This window comes from Palaemon carinicauda, chromosome 19 (genome assembly GCF_036898095.1).
Source record: "Palaemon carinicauda isolate YSFRI2023 chromosome 19, ASM3689809v2, whole genome shotgun sequence".
In the NCBI taxonomy this organism is placed as follows: Eukaryota; Metazoa; Arthropoda; class Malacostraca; order Decapoda; family Palaemonidae; genus Palaemon; species Palaemon carinicauda.
In genome coordinates, this window is record NC_090743.1 from 88,943,060 (window position 1) to 88,957,180 (window position 14,121).

Here is a 14,121-nt window from a genome sequence, read left to right on the forward strand (position 1 = left end):
TTATGGGTTTAAAGTTGAACCATCAAAAAACTCTAAGTATGACTATACATAAATCGAAATAAGTGGTCCCCTAAACATCAAGGTATTTACATTGATACGTGCTCTTTAACTGTATTCACCTTCATTGAGATTTTAGGTGTGACTCTTGATTGCAAATGTACTTTGGAGAAAAAAACATTCCGTATATTTTTCTCATCAATTGTACAAATAACTGGCTTATAGAGATTTTTTAACCTTTTCATTCATCAGTAAATCCTGAAGAATTTTTATTCTTAGTCTCTCATTGCACCTTATTTCGAAAATTAGTCTCTTGCCTTCTTTTTGATGTTGACTCTGCTCTTCATTAGTCGGAAAAAAATTGCGGTTTGTCAAATATCTTACTCCTAATTTAAATCTTAGTCATTGGTATCGTTGACTAGTTAGCTCTAAATGCAAATTACATTAGATTTTTCATAATTCTAACCTTCATTTGCATTCAGACCTTCCCAGACTGTACCATCATGTTTGTAGTATGTAAGTATGCAGTTAATGCTAATAGTATTGTCTTCCTCTCCTTCATAAGGCTCAACACCACACAGTATTCTAGAATTTTTATTCCATCAGTGACCAGATTGGGAAATAATCTTCTTAATCTCGTATTTGATTCGTAGGTCCTTCAGAAGTTTAAACTTGTAAAAAATCTGATTTTTTTTTTATTACTTTTTTTTTATCCGATTAACATGTCTCCATTCATTTTTCGAATATGACATATATATCTTACTGAAGTTATGCGCATTAAAATATCTTATATTTTTCTATTTATTAATTCTCACTTATGTTTTACATATTTCCTGGTTTTCTTTCCTCACTAGGCTATTTCCCCTTCCGGGCTCTATGACTCGTAGAAATCTGCGTTTCCAACTTGTAAAAATAATTGTAAAATGAATAAAGTTTTCCGATAGAATACTGGAATAACTTCTTTTCAATTATAAATATGATTTAAAGACATTTGTATCAAACTTATTTATCGAAAATTATAAAATAAAGAAATCATGAAGGAAAGAAAAACATACAGTATCTGATCCTTTAAAATCACTAACGCCTATACCAGACCGCCAAACCAAGGACAGAAATGATGTAATCGTTGGAAGGGGATTGATAGTGGGACAAAAGAAAAGTCAAAGTTTTATTTCTGAAACTTTATAATAGACTTCCTGAGCTGGTTCTACAATAGTCTCATCTTCAAATCTTTGCAAGTAAGTGTGGGTGTCTATATGCTAAGTAGGGCTCTACACAGACTTCACGTCAACATCATGAAACTTTCCTTTCATCAATGGACCAATTCAATCCATAACAGTCTGTCCCTGCTATGCATTTAAATTCCAATGTGGTCTCTTGGCCCCTGAAAGACTACAATTTATTTTCATGTTTATACGAGTGTTCGTTAACCCCCTTTTTAAAAAAATTAGAACAATACCGTTTCCTTAAATTTGCATTTGCAAATTTTTACGTACTATTTCCTTATGAATACTACGTAATTAAGATAATAATTTGGCAACAAAACATATAAGACATTTAGTAAACAAATATCACTTTCAAACTTTGGTATTTTTAAAAACATTTTTTTTCCTCTCTTATACGTAGAATTAAAGTTTCATATTTTTCATTTAGGTATTTGTCCTTGCATGTATGAATGCATTAGTAGAAGAGATTTAAGAAAGTTTTTCCTACTTGAATTCTTGAAGAAAAGTGATCCAAGGAAATAAAGTTTGTTGAACAATATTTTCATCTTTTCATTTTTAGTTTTAAAATTAATTATTACCCATGTTATGCTTTCATATATTTTCAAGCATATATGAATAGATAAAGATTAAATAAAAAGATTAGGTGAAAGGTATTATAGTTTTATGACTCTAAATATATCACCATAGTTGTGTTTAGGTTTAAATCAACATATTGATTTTAGTCTACATTAATCTCGATTTTAGGTAAGTGTATTTGCATATCTTTTACAGACATATATTGTGTGACAGCGCCGAGTAAGGGTGTGAACTCAAAGGCAGATTGGAAACGACTGAGTTATATTATTGTGGAACACTCTCCTTATATACAAAACTTCAAGGCAACAGGACATAACAAGTTCACAAGACAGACAATATCACAGAGGAAAAACCAGACATGAATTTTCATGTTCGTTTTAGTGCGAGGGAAGAGCGAAGATACAAGCATAATATATACAAAAGGAATTATGTACAATTGTGTGAAACATGGTTGGTACATGGCTCCCCCCCTAAAAATGACATACTGTACATGTTAAATAGGGCGCCCTGATCTAGAGAGGCGAACTGTAGGCGGATCATCTGGCAGATGATAAGCAGGTTTTAGACGATCAATGGAGACCCAGTCTTCTTTGCCCCGAATGTTTAGGAGGAATGCTTTCGGACTGCGTCGGATCACAAGGAAAGGGCCCGTGTAAGGGGGCGTTAGTGGTGTCTTGCTGGTGTCGTTGCGCAGGAAGACGTACGTTGCAGAGTGCAAGTCCGTTGGTATGTGATGCTTCGCTGGGGGCTTGTAAGTCTGGCGGCACGGAGTAAATTTTTCCACGACGTGACGTATACGCTGGAGATCGTCGGAGGAGGTTGTAGAAGGAAAAAATTCGGCAGGGACGACCAACGGGTCGCCATACACCATTTCGGCTGCCGAGACGTCGAGGGCGTCTTTAGGAGTGGTCCTTAGTCCAAGGAGGACCTAGGGAAGCTGAGTAAACCAGTTGCAATCCTTGCAGCGGGACATCAAAGCTGCTTTGAGGGTGCTATGAAAACGTTCAACCATTCCATTGGCAGCGGGGTTGTAGGCCGTTGTCTGATGTAGGGTGATGTCCAGGAGATTCGCTAATGACGTCCATAATTGAGAGGTGAAAGTGGTTCCCCTCTGAGAAGTAATATGCTCAGGGATACCGAATCTTGAAATCCATCCAGAGAGTAAGGCAGACGTACATGAGGCGGATGTTGCAGTTTCCATGGGAATGGCTTCAGGCCAACGAGTGGAGCGGTCGATGACGGTAAATAGGTAACGATGTCCTTGTGATGTGGGTAGGGCCTACAACGTCGACGTGAATGTGTGCGAAATGACGCTGAGGTTGAGGAAAGTTGCCCACTCCTGAATCCGTGTGTCGATGTACTTTGGAAGTTTGGCAAGAAGTACAGGCACGGACCCAATCCTTAGCATCCCTAGAAATGCCGTGCCAAATGAACTTTGCCTTCAGCAGCTGTGCAGTAGAACGGCACGAGGGATGTGAAAGGCCGTGGATGAGATCAAACACCTGTCGGCGCATGGGAGCAGGAATCCAAGGTCGCGGTCTACCTGTACTGACGTCACAGAGGAGGGTGGTGTTGGAGTCTTCGAGGGGAAAATCCTCCCAACAGAGGGACGTGCAGGATGTCCTACAAGCTTCATACTCTGGATCCTGTCGTTGGGCTTCAGCCAGGGCGTTGTAATCCAATCCCAGTTGAACGGCAGCCAACGTGTTTCTTGACAGGGCATCGGCAATGGGATTCATTTTCCCAGTGACGTATTGGAGGGTGCAATTGTATTCAGCCACGGCGGAGAGATGTCGGCGTTGACGGGCGGACCAGGCGTCAGACTGTCGAGTGAAGGCGTGCTCCAGAGGCATGTGGTCTGTGTGAATGACGAAGGGCGTACCTTCTAAGAAATGGCGAGAGTGACGGACAGCCAAGTGCACCACCAACAATTCTCGATCGAAGGTAGAATAACCCGATTCCGCCTTGGACAGTTTTCTGCTGAAGAAGGCCAATGGGCGGGGCGAGCCTTTGACCACCTGCTCGAGTACTGCACCAATAGCGACGTCGCTGGCATCGGTGGAGAAAAGGAGAGGGGCGTGTGGGATAGGAAAAATGAGAGCCGCAGCAGTTGATAGGGCCTTCTTTGCATTGCAGAAGGCTGCTTCTTGAAGGGGACCCCACTTCAGGTCCTTTGGCTTGCCCTTGAGGGAGGCGTAGAGGGGAGCAAGAGTGGCGGCAATGGCTGGCAGAAAACGGTGATAATAGTTGATCATGCCCAAGAATTCCTGCAGAGCTTTTACGGTCGAGGGCGCGGGGAAATTCTGAACGGCTGCTACCTTCTCAGGGAGGGGATGGACTCCTTCAGGAGTGATACGGTTTCCTAAGAACGATACTTCGTTGGTGCCAAAGGTACACTTGTGGTACCGGACTACAAGGCCGTTTTGTTGCTGGCGGTCGAGCACGATGCGCAGGCGACGGAGGTGTTCCTCTTTCGAGGAGCAGAACACAAGTATGTCGTCCACATAACATACACAGAAAGGGAGGTCCCCTAAGATGCCATCCATGAGACGTTGAAACGTTGCCCCAGCATTACGAAGGCCAAAACAAGAGTAATTGAAGGTGTATGTGCCAAACGGAGTGGTTATGGCGGTCTTGGGGATGTCCTCTGGGTTCATAGGCACCTGATAATACCCCTTCAAGAGGTCGAGCGTAGAGAATACCTTCGCTTTGTGCAGGTAGGAGGTTACATCGGCAATGTTTGGGAGGGGGTAATGATCCGGTTCTGTTTGCATGTTCAGGCGCCTGTAATCCCCGCACAGACGGAGGGAGCCGTCTTTCTTCACATTTTACCCAATAAATATATAATGATATTTGGCTTTTCAACTTTATCACTAGTCATATGCCTCATGAGGGGTTTGCTATGTCTGAGAGTTGGAGTTTTTTAGGAAAGCTTCATATATATCACACATATATGTACGAGCACAACAAATATACTGACAATCTTTTCTACATCAGCTTAAGAATATATATTTTCGAAAAGTATGAAAATCATAGTATACACTTTCCGTGTGTTCAAACTATTTTGGTAGTCAAGTAATCAATGTATAGAATAACTCTATTCGAAATGTCAGCGAATTATATACAATTATACCAACCGTGTTTCACACAATTGTACATAATTCCTTTTGTATATATTATGCTTGTATCTTCGCTCTTCCCTCGCACTAAAAAGAACATTAAAATTCATGTCTGTTTTTTCCTCTGTGATATTGTCTGTCTTGTGAACTTGTTATGTCCTGTTGCCTTGAGGTTTTGTATATAAGGAGAGTGTTCCACAATAATATAACTCAGTCGTTTCCAATCTGCCTTTGAGTTCACACCCTTACTCGGCGCTGTCACATTGGTGACCCCGGAAGTCGACTCGCTCCCACTGCCTTCCACCCCCACCTCCCTCGCCCCTCCATCGTTGGTACTATGACGGAGACTACATCAGTTGGCGCCGCGGCCGCCCCATTGAAACTTTCACCGTTCGCCACCGGAGAGGCGTTTGCTTGGTTTCAACGCGCTGAAGTCCACTTTCGTATCAGGGGCGTGACTCGCTCAACCACCAAAGCGGATTATGTTCTCGCGGCGATACCCGAGGACACCTTCCCAGAAATATCCGACTGGCTTTGTGAACAAGGAGACACCCCAATAGCGTATGACGCCCTTAAATCATACCTTCTGCAGCAGTACTCGCCGTCGCCAGCCGCCCGTATAGCAAAGCTTTTTCAGCTCTCGCAACAACCGTTGGGGGACCAAAGGGCTTCGCTTGCCCTCAGGGAAATGACCAGTATCGCTCGCCTTCAACCTGCCGCAGACGGCTCTCCTCGCGAGGTGAACCTACTCCGTGCCCTTTGGATACGCCGTTTACCTGAACCTGTACGCGCTGCCATACCCGATGTCGATAGTTTCCCCATAAAGGACTTGATGACCAAAGCCGACGCCCTTATGGACAGCCACTTCAAGACCTCCATCAACGCCTCCACCCCTGACGACGAGGATGCCTATTCAACGTCAACTGAAGCTGACATGAATGCCGTAGGACATACACGCCTACCCCGTGACGTGCCAAAGCGGCGACACAGCCACCCACCACCCACCAATCGCTCGCGCCCCAACGGACGACTTCTACAGCCACTTACTACCTCCCATCCGCCGCAGTTTTGCTACTATCACTTCAGATTCGGGGCAACCGCGAAGAAATGTGCCAAAGATTGTCAGTGGCCAAAAAACGTGTAAGCAGGCCATCGCTTGTGGCGGTGGCCTCCCATGTTTCTAATCTGTTCTTTTTACAGGATGCAGGAACGGGCGTGCGATTTTTGGTAGGTAGACACGGGTGCTTGTCGTTCTCTTTTGCCAAGGAAACTCTTCAAGGCACAACGTAGTGTGTCTACATCTGCCGACGTCCGCTTGGTAGCTGCCAACAGATCTGCGATACCCACCTACGGTTACGAGAACCTCACATTATCGTTCGGAAACGGTAAATTCAATTGGAACTTTCTCGTTGCTGACGTCACAATGCCAATCCTCGGTGCGGATTTCCTCTCTCATTTCCACCTTCTGGTCGATGTCGCCCACCAACGATTGGTCAATGCAGACTCGTACTTGTCGACACCTATTCAACCCGCCCCCTCTAACCTCGCTCTCCACATCAACGCACCCACGGATGCCTACGCCCACCTCCTCACGTCGTACCCGGAAGTTTTCCGTCCAGAACTTCGCCAAACGCCCATGGTTCCTGCCAAGCACGGTATTTATCACCATATCAAGACGACGGGACCCCCAGTCTTCGCAAAATTCAGACGTCTGGCACCGGAACGATTGGCAGCCGCCAAACAGACGTTCGCCGAAATGGAGAAAATGGGCCTTTGCCAAAAGGCCTCCAGCCCATGGTCGTCACCCTTACACATCGTTCTGAAGAAAGACGGCTCCCTCCGTCTGTGCGGGGATTACAGGCGCCTGAACATGCAAACAGAACCGGATCATTACCCCCTCCCAAACATTGCCGATGTAACCTCCTACCTGCACAAAGCGAAGGTATTCTCTACGCTCGACCTCTTGAAGGGGTATTATCAGGTGCCTATGAACCCAGAAGACATCCCCAAGACCGCCATCACCACTCCGTTCGGCACATACACCTTCAATTACTCCTGTTTTGGCCTTCGTAATGCTGGGGCAACGTTTCAACGTCTCATGGATGGCATCTTAGGGGACCTCCCTTTCTGTGTATGTTATGTGGACGACATACTTGTGTTCTGCTCCTCGAAAGAGGAACACCTCCGTCGCCTGCGCATCGTGCTCGACCGCCAGCAACAAAACGGCCTTGTAGTCCGGTACCACAAGTGTACCTTTGGCACCAACGAAGTATCGTTCTTAGGAAACCGTATCACTCCTGAAGGAGTCCATCCCCTCCCTGAGAAGGTAGCAGCCGTTCAGAATTTCCCCGCGCCCTCGACCGTCAAAGCTCTGCAGGAATTCTTGGGCATGATCAACTATTATCACCGTTTTCTGCCAGCCATTGCCGCCACTCTTGCTCCCCTCTACGCCTCCCTCAAGGGCAAGCCAAAGGACCTGAAGTGGGGTCCCCTTCAAGAAGCAGCCTTCTGCAATGCAAAGAAGGCCCTATCAACTGCTGCGGCTCTCATTTTTCCTATCCCACACGCCCCTCTCCTTCTCTCCACTGATGCCAGCGACGTCGCTATTGGTGCAGTACTCGAGCAGGTGGTCAAAGGCTCGCCCCGCCCATTGGCCTTCTTCAGCAGAAAACTGTCCAAGGCGGAATCGGGTTATTCTACCTTCGATCGAGAATTGTTGGCGGTGCACTTGGCTGTCCGTCACTTTTGCCATTTCTTAGAAGGTACGCCCTTCGTCATTCACAGAGACCACATGCCTCTGGAGCACGCCTTCACTCGACAGTCTGATGCCTGGTCCGCCCGTCAACGCCGACATCTCTCCGCCGTGGCTGAATACAATTGCACCCTCCAATACGTCCCTGGGAAAATGAATCCCGTTGCCGATGCCCTGTCAAGAAACACGTTGGCTGCCGTTCAACTGGGATTGGATTACAACGCCCTGGCTGAAGCCCAACGACAGGATCCAGAGTATGAAGCTTGTAGGACATCCTGCACGTCCCTCTGTTGGGAGGATTTTCCCCTCGAAGACTCCAACACCACCCTCCTCTGTGACGTCAGTACTGGTAGACCGCGACCTTGGATTCCTGCTCCCATGCGCCGACAGGTGTTTGATCTCATCCACGGCCTTTCACATCCCTTGTGCCGTTCTACTGCACAGCTGCTGAAGGCAAAGTTCATTTGGCACGGCATTTCTAGGGATGCTAAGGATTGGGTCCGTGCCTGTACTTCTTGCCAAACTTCCAAAGTACATCGACACACGGATTCAGGAGTGGGCACCTTTCCTCAACCTCAGCGTTGTTTCGCACACATTCACGTCGACGTTGTAGGCCCCCTACCCACATCACAAGGACATCGTTACCTATTTACCGTCATCGACCGCTCCACTCGTTGGCCTGAAGCCATTCCCATGGAAACTGCAACGTCCGCCTCATGTACGTCTGCCTTACTCTCTGGATGGATTTCAAGATTCGGTATCCCTGAGCATATTACTTCTCAGAGGGGAACCACTTTCACCTCTCAATTATGGACGTCATTAGCGAATCTCCTGGGCATCACCCTACATCAGACAACGGCCTACAACCCCGCTGCCAATGGAATGGTTGAACGTTTTCATCGCACCCTCAAAGCAGCTTTGATGTCCCGCTGCAAGGATTGCAACTGGTTTACTCAGCTTCCCTGGGTCCTCCTTGGACTAAGGACCACTCCTAAAGACGCCCTCGACGTCTCGGCAGCCGAAATGGTGTATGGCGACCCGTTGGTCGTCCCTGCCGAATTTTTTCCTTCTACAACTTCCTCCGACGATCTCCAGCGCATACGTCACGTCGTGGAAAAATTTACTCCGTGCCGCCAGACTTGCAAGCCCCCAGCGAAGCATCACATACCAACGGACTTGCACTCTGCAACGCACGTCTTCCTGCGCAACGACACCAGCAAGACACCACTAACGCCCCCTTACACGGGCCCTTTCCTTGTGATCCGACGCAGTCCGAAAGCATTCCTCCTAAACATTCGGGGCAAAGAAGACTGGGTCTCCATTGATCGTCTAAAACCTGCTTATCATCTGCCAGATGATCCGCCTACAGTTCGCCTCTCTAGATCAGGGCGCCCTATTTAACATGTACAAGTATGTCATTTTTAGGGGGGGAGCCATGTACCAACCATGTTTCACACAATTGTACATAATTCCTTTTGTATATATTATGCTTGTATCTTCGCTCTTCCCTCGCACTAAAACGAACATGAAAATTCATGTCTGGATTTTCCTCTGTGATATTGTCTGTCTTGTGAACTTGTTATGTCCTGTTTTCTTGAGGTTTTGTATATAAGGAGAGTGTTCCACAATAACATAACTCAGTCGTTTCCAATCTGCCTTTGTGTTCACACCCTTACTCGGCGCTGTCACACAATATATGTCTGTAAAAGATATGCAAATACACTTACCTAAAATCGAGATTAATGTAGACTGAAATCAATATGTTGATTTAAACCTAAACACAACTATGGTGATGTATTTAGAGACATAAAACTATAATACCTTTCACCTAATCTTTTTATTCAATCTTTATCTATTCATATATGCTTGAAAATATATGAAAGCATAACATGGGTAATAATTAATTTTAAAACTAAAAATGAAAAGATGAAAATATTGTTCAACAAACTTTATTTCCTTGGATCAGTTTTCTTCAAGAATTCAAGTAGGAAAAACTTTCTTACATCTCTTCTACTAATGCATTCATACATGCAAGGACAAATACCTAAATGAAAAATATGAAACTTTAATTCTACATATAAGAGAGGAAAAAAAATGTTTTTAAAAATACCAAAGTTTGAAAGTGATATTTGTTTACTAAATGTCTTATATGTTTTGTTGCCAAATTATTATCTTAATTACGTAGTATTCATAAGGAAATAGTACGTAATAATTTGCAAATGCAAATTTAAGGAAACGGTATTATTCTAATTTTTTAAAAAAGGGGGTTAACGAACACTCGTATAAACATGAAAATAAATTGTAGTCTTTCAGGGGCCAAGAGACCACATTGGAATTTAAATGCATAGCAGGGACAGACTGTTATGGATTGAATTGGTCCATTGATGAAAGGAAAGTTTCATGATGTTGACGTGAAGTCTGTGTAGAGCCCTACTTAGCATATAGACACCCACACTTACTTGCAAAGATTTGGAGATGAGACTATTGTAGAACCAGCTCAGGAAGTCTATTATAAAGTTTCAGAAATAAAACTTTGACTTTTCTTTTGTCCCACTATCAATCCCCTTCCAACGATTACATCATTTCTGTCCTTGGTTTGGCGGTCTGGTATAGGCGTTAGTGATTTTAAAGGATCAGATACTGTATGTTTTTCTTTCCTTCATGATTTCTTTATTTTATAATTTTCGATAAATAAGTTTGATACTAATGTCTTTAAATCATATTTTTAATTGAAAAGAATTTATTCCAGTATTCTATCGGAAAACTTTATTCATTTTACATTTATTTTTACAAGTTGGAAACGCAGATTTCTACGAGTCATAGAGCCCGAAGGGGAAATAGCCTAGTGAGGAAAGAAAACCAGGAAATATGTAAAACATAAGTGAGAATTAATAAATAGAAAAATATAAGATATTTTAATGCGCATAACTTCAGTAAGATATATATGTCATATTCGAAAAATGAATGGAGACATGTTAATCGGATAAAAAAAAAGTAATAAAAAAAAATCAGATTTTTTACAAGTTTAAACTTCTGAAGGACCAACGAATCAAATACGAGATTAAGAAGATTATTTCCCAATCTGGTCACTGATGGAATAAAAATTCTAGAATACTGTGTGGTGTTGAGCCTTATGAAGGAGAGGAAGACAATACTATTAGCATTAACTGCATACTTACATACTACAAACATGATGGTACAGTCTGGGAAGGTCTGAATGCAAATGAAGGTTAGAATTATGAAAAATCTAATGTAATTTGCATTTAGAGCTAACTAGTCAACGATACCAATGACTAAGATTTAAATTAGGAGTAAGATATTTGACAAACCGCAAGTTTTTTCCGACTAATGAAGAGCAGAGTCAACATCAAAAAGAAGGCAAGAGACTAATTTTCGAAATAAGGTGCAATGAGAGACTAAGAATAAAAATTCTTCAGGATTTACTGATGAATGAAAAGGTTAAAAAATCTCTATAAGCCAGTTATTTGTACAATTGATGAGAAAAATATACGGAATGTTTTTTCTCCAAAGTACATTTGCAATCAAGAGTCACACCTAAAATCTCAATGAAGGTGAATACAGTTAAAGAGCACGTATCAATGTAAATACCTTGATGTTTAGGGGACCACTTATTTCGATTTATGTATAGTCATACTTAGAGTTTTTTGATGGTTCAACTTTAAACCCATAATTTTCACCATCCACTAATTTTACTTAGTTGTTTTTTCAAGGGATTCATCCACCTCGGGTATACATTCTGGAGATAGAATTGATGGAAATAGAGTAGCATCATTTGCATATGCAACAGTCTTCTTTTTTAGGCCAAACCACATATACGTATATAAAAGGAAAAGTAATGAGTCAAGAAGACTACACTTATGAAAATATAGTATAAGCCTATACTCAACATGGCAACCATCAAATACTTCTCTTTGCAATGTACTAATTAAAACTTGCATAATAATACTCAACCTGCTCCGAACTGTTTGAATTTTGAAACGGGATCAATTGCAGCACTTGGATCAAGGACAATCAAAGGATTTCTGTACAGCATTATAAATTATAAACCAGATTTCACGTGGTTCAAAGCCCATGTGGAAGCTAAGCTGCACCACAGAATAAAGATTATTCATCATCATCATATACCAAAGGCACTAACCCCCAATTTTGGGGGGGTAGCCGACATCAACAATGAAACAAAACAAAAAAGGGGACCTCTACTCTCTACGTTCCTCCAGCCTAACCAGGGACTCAGCCGAGTTCAGTTGGTACTGCTAGGGTGCCACAGCCCAACCTCCCACATTATCCACCACAGATGAAGCTTCATAATGCTGAATCCCCTACTGCTGGTACCTCCGCGGTCATCTAAGTCACAGGAGGAAGCAGCAGGGCATACCGGAACTGTGTCACAATCGCTCGCCATTCATTCCTATTTCTAGCACGCTTTCTTGCCTCTCTCACATCTATCCTCCTATCCCCCAAAGCTTTCTTCACACCATCCATCCACCCAAACCTTAGCCTTCCTCTTGTACTTCTCCCATCAACTCTTGCATTCATCACCTTCTTTAGCAGACAGCCATTTTCCATTCTTTCAACATGGCCAAACCACCTCAATATATTCATATCCACTCTAGCCGCTAACTCATTTCTTACACCCGTTCTCACCCCTCACCACTTCGTTCCTAACCCTATCTACTCGAGATACACCAGCCATACTCCTTAGACACTTCATCTCAAACACATTCAATTTCTGTCTCTCCATCACTTTCATTCCCAACAACTCCGATCCATACATCACATTGGTACAATCACTTTCTTATATAGAACTCTCTTTACATTCATGCCCAACCCTCTATTTTTTACTACTCCCTTAACTGCCCCCAACACTTTGCAACCTTCATTCACTCTCTGACGTACATCTGCTTCCACTCCACCATTTGCTGCAACAACAGACCCCAAGTACTTAAACTGATCCACCTCCTCAAGTAACTCTCCATTCAACATGACATTCAACCTTGCACCACCTTCCCTTCTCGTACATCTCATAACCTTACTCTTACCCACATTAACTCTCAACTTCCTTCTCTCACACACCCTTCCAAATTCTGTCACTAGTCGGTCAAGCTTTTCTTCTGTGTCTGCTATCAGTACAGTATCATCTGCAAACAACAACTGATTTACCTCCCATTCATGATCATTCTCGCCTACCAGTTTTAATCCTCGTCCAAGCACCTGAGCATTCACCTCTCTCACCACTCCATCAACATACAAGTTAAACAACCACGGCGACATCACACATCCCTGTCTCAGCCCCACTCTCACCGGAAACCAATCGCTCACTTCCTTTCCTATTCTAAAACATGCTTTACTACCTTTGTAGAAACTTTTCACTGCTTGCAACAACCTTCCACCAACTCCATATAACCTCATCAAATTCCACATTGCTTCCCTATCAACTCTATCATATGCTTTCTCCAGATCCATAAACGCAACATACACCTCCTTACCTTTTGCTAAATATTTCTCGCATATCTGCCTAACTGTAAAAATCTGATTCATACAACCCCTACCTCTTCTAAAACCACCCTGTACTTCCCAGATTGCATTCTCTGTTTTATCCTTAATCCTATTAATCATTACTCTACCATACACTTTTCCAACTACACTCAACAAACTAATACCTCTTGAATTACAACACTCATGCACATCTCCCTTACCCTTATATAGTGGTACAATACATGCACAAACCCAATCTACTGGTACCATTGACAACACAAAACACATATTAAACAATCTCACAAACCATTCAAGTACAGTCACACCCCCTTCCTTCAACATCTCAGCTTTCACACCATCCATACCAGATGCTTTTCCTACTCTCGTTTCATCTAGTGCTCTCCTCACTTCCTCTATTGTAATCTCTCTCTCATTCTCATCTCCCATCACTGGCACCTCAACACCTGAAACAGCAATTATATCTGCCTCCCTATTATCCTCAACATTCAGCAAACTTTCAAAATATTCCGCCCACCTTTTCCTAGCCTCCTCTTCTTTTAACAACCTTCCATTTCCATCTTTCACTGTCTCTTCAATTCTTGCGCCAGCCTTCCTTACTCTCTTCACTTCTTTCCAAAACTTCTTCTTATTCTCTTCATATGACTGACCCAGTCCCTGACCCCACCTCAGGTCAGCTGCCTTCTTTGCCTCACGTACCTTGCGCTTTACTTCCACATTTTTCTCTCAATATTTTTCATACTTCTCTATACTATTACTCTGCAGCCATTCTTCAAAAGCCCTCTTTTTCTCTTCCACTTTTACCTTCACTCCTTCATTCCACCATTCACTGCCCTTCCTCATGCTGCCTCCAATATATACGTGTATATATATATATATATATATATATATATATATATATATATATATATATATATATATATATATATATATATAT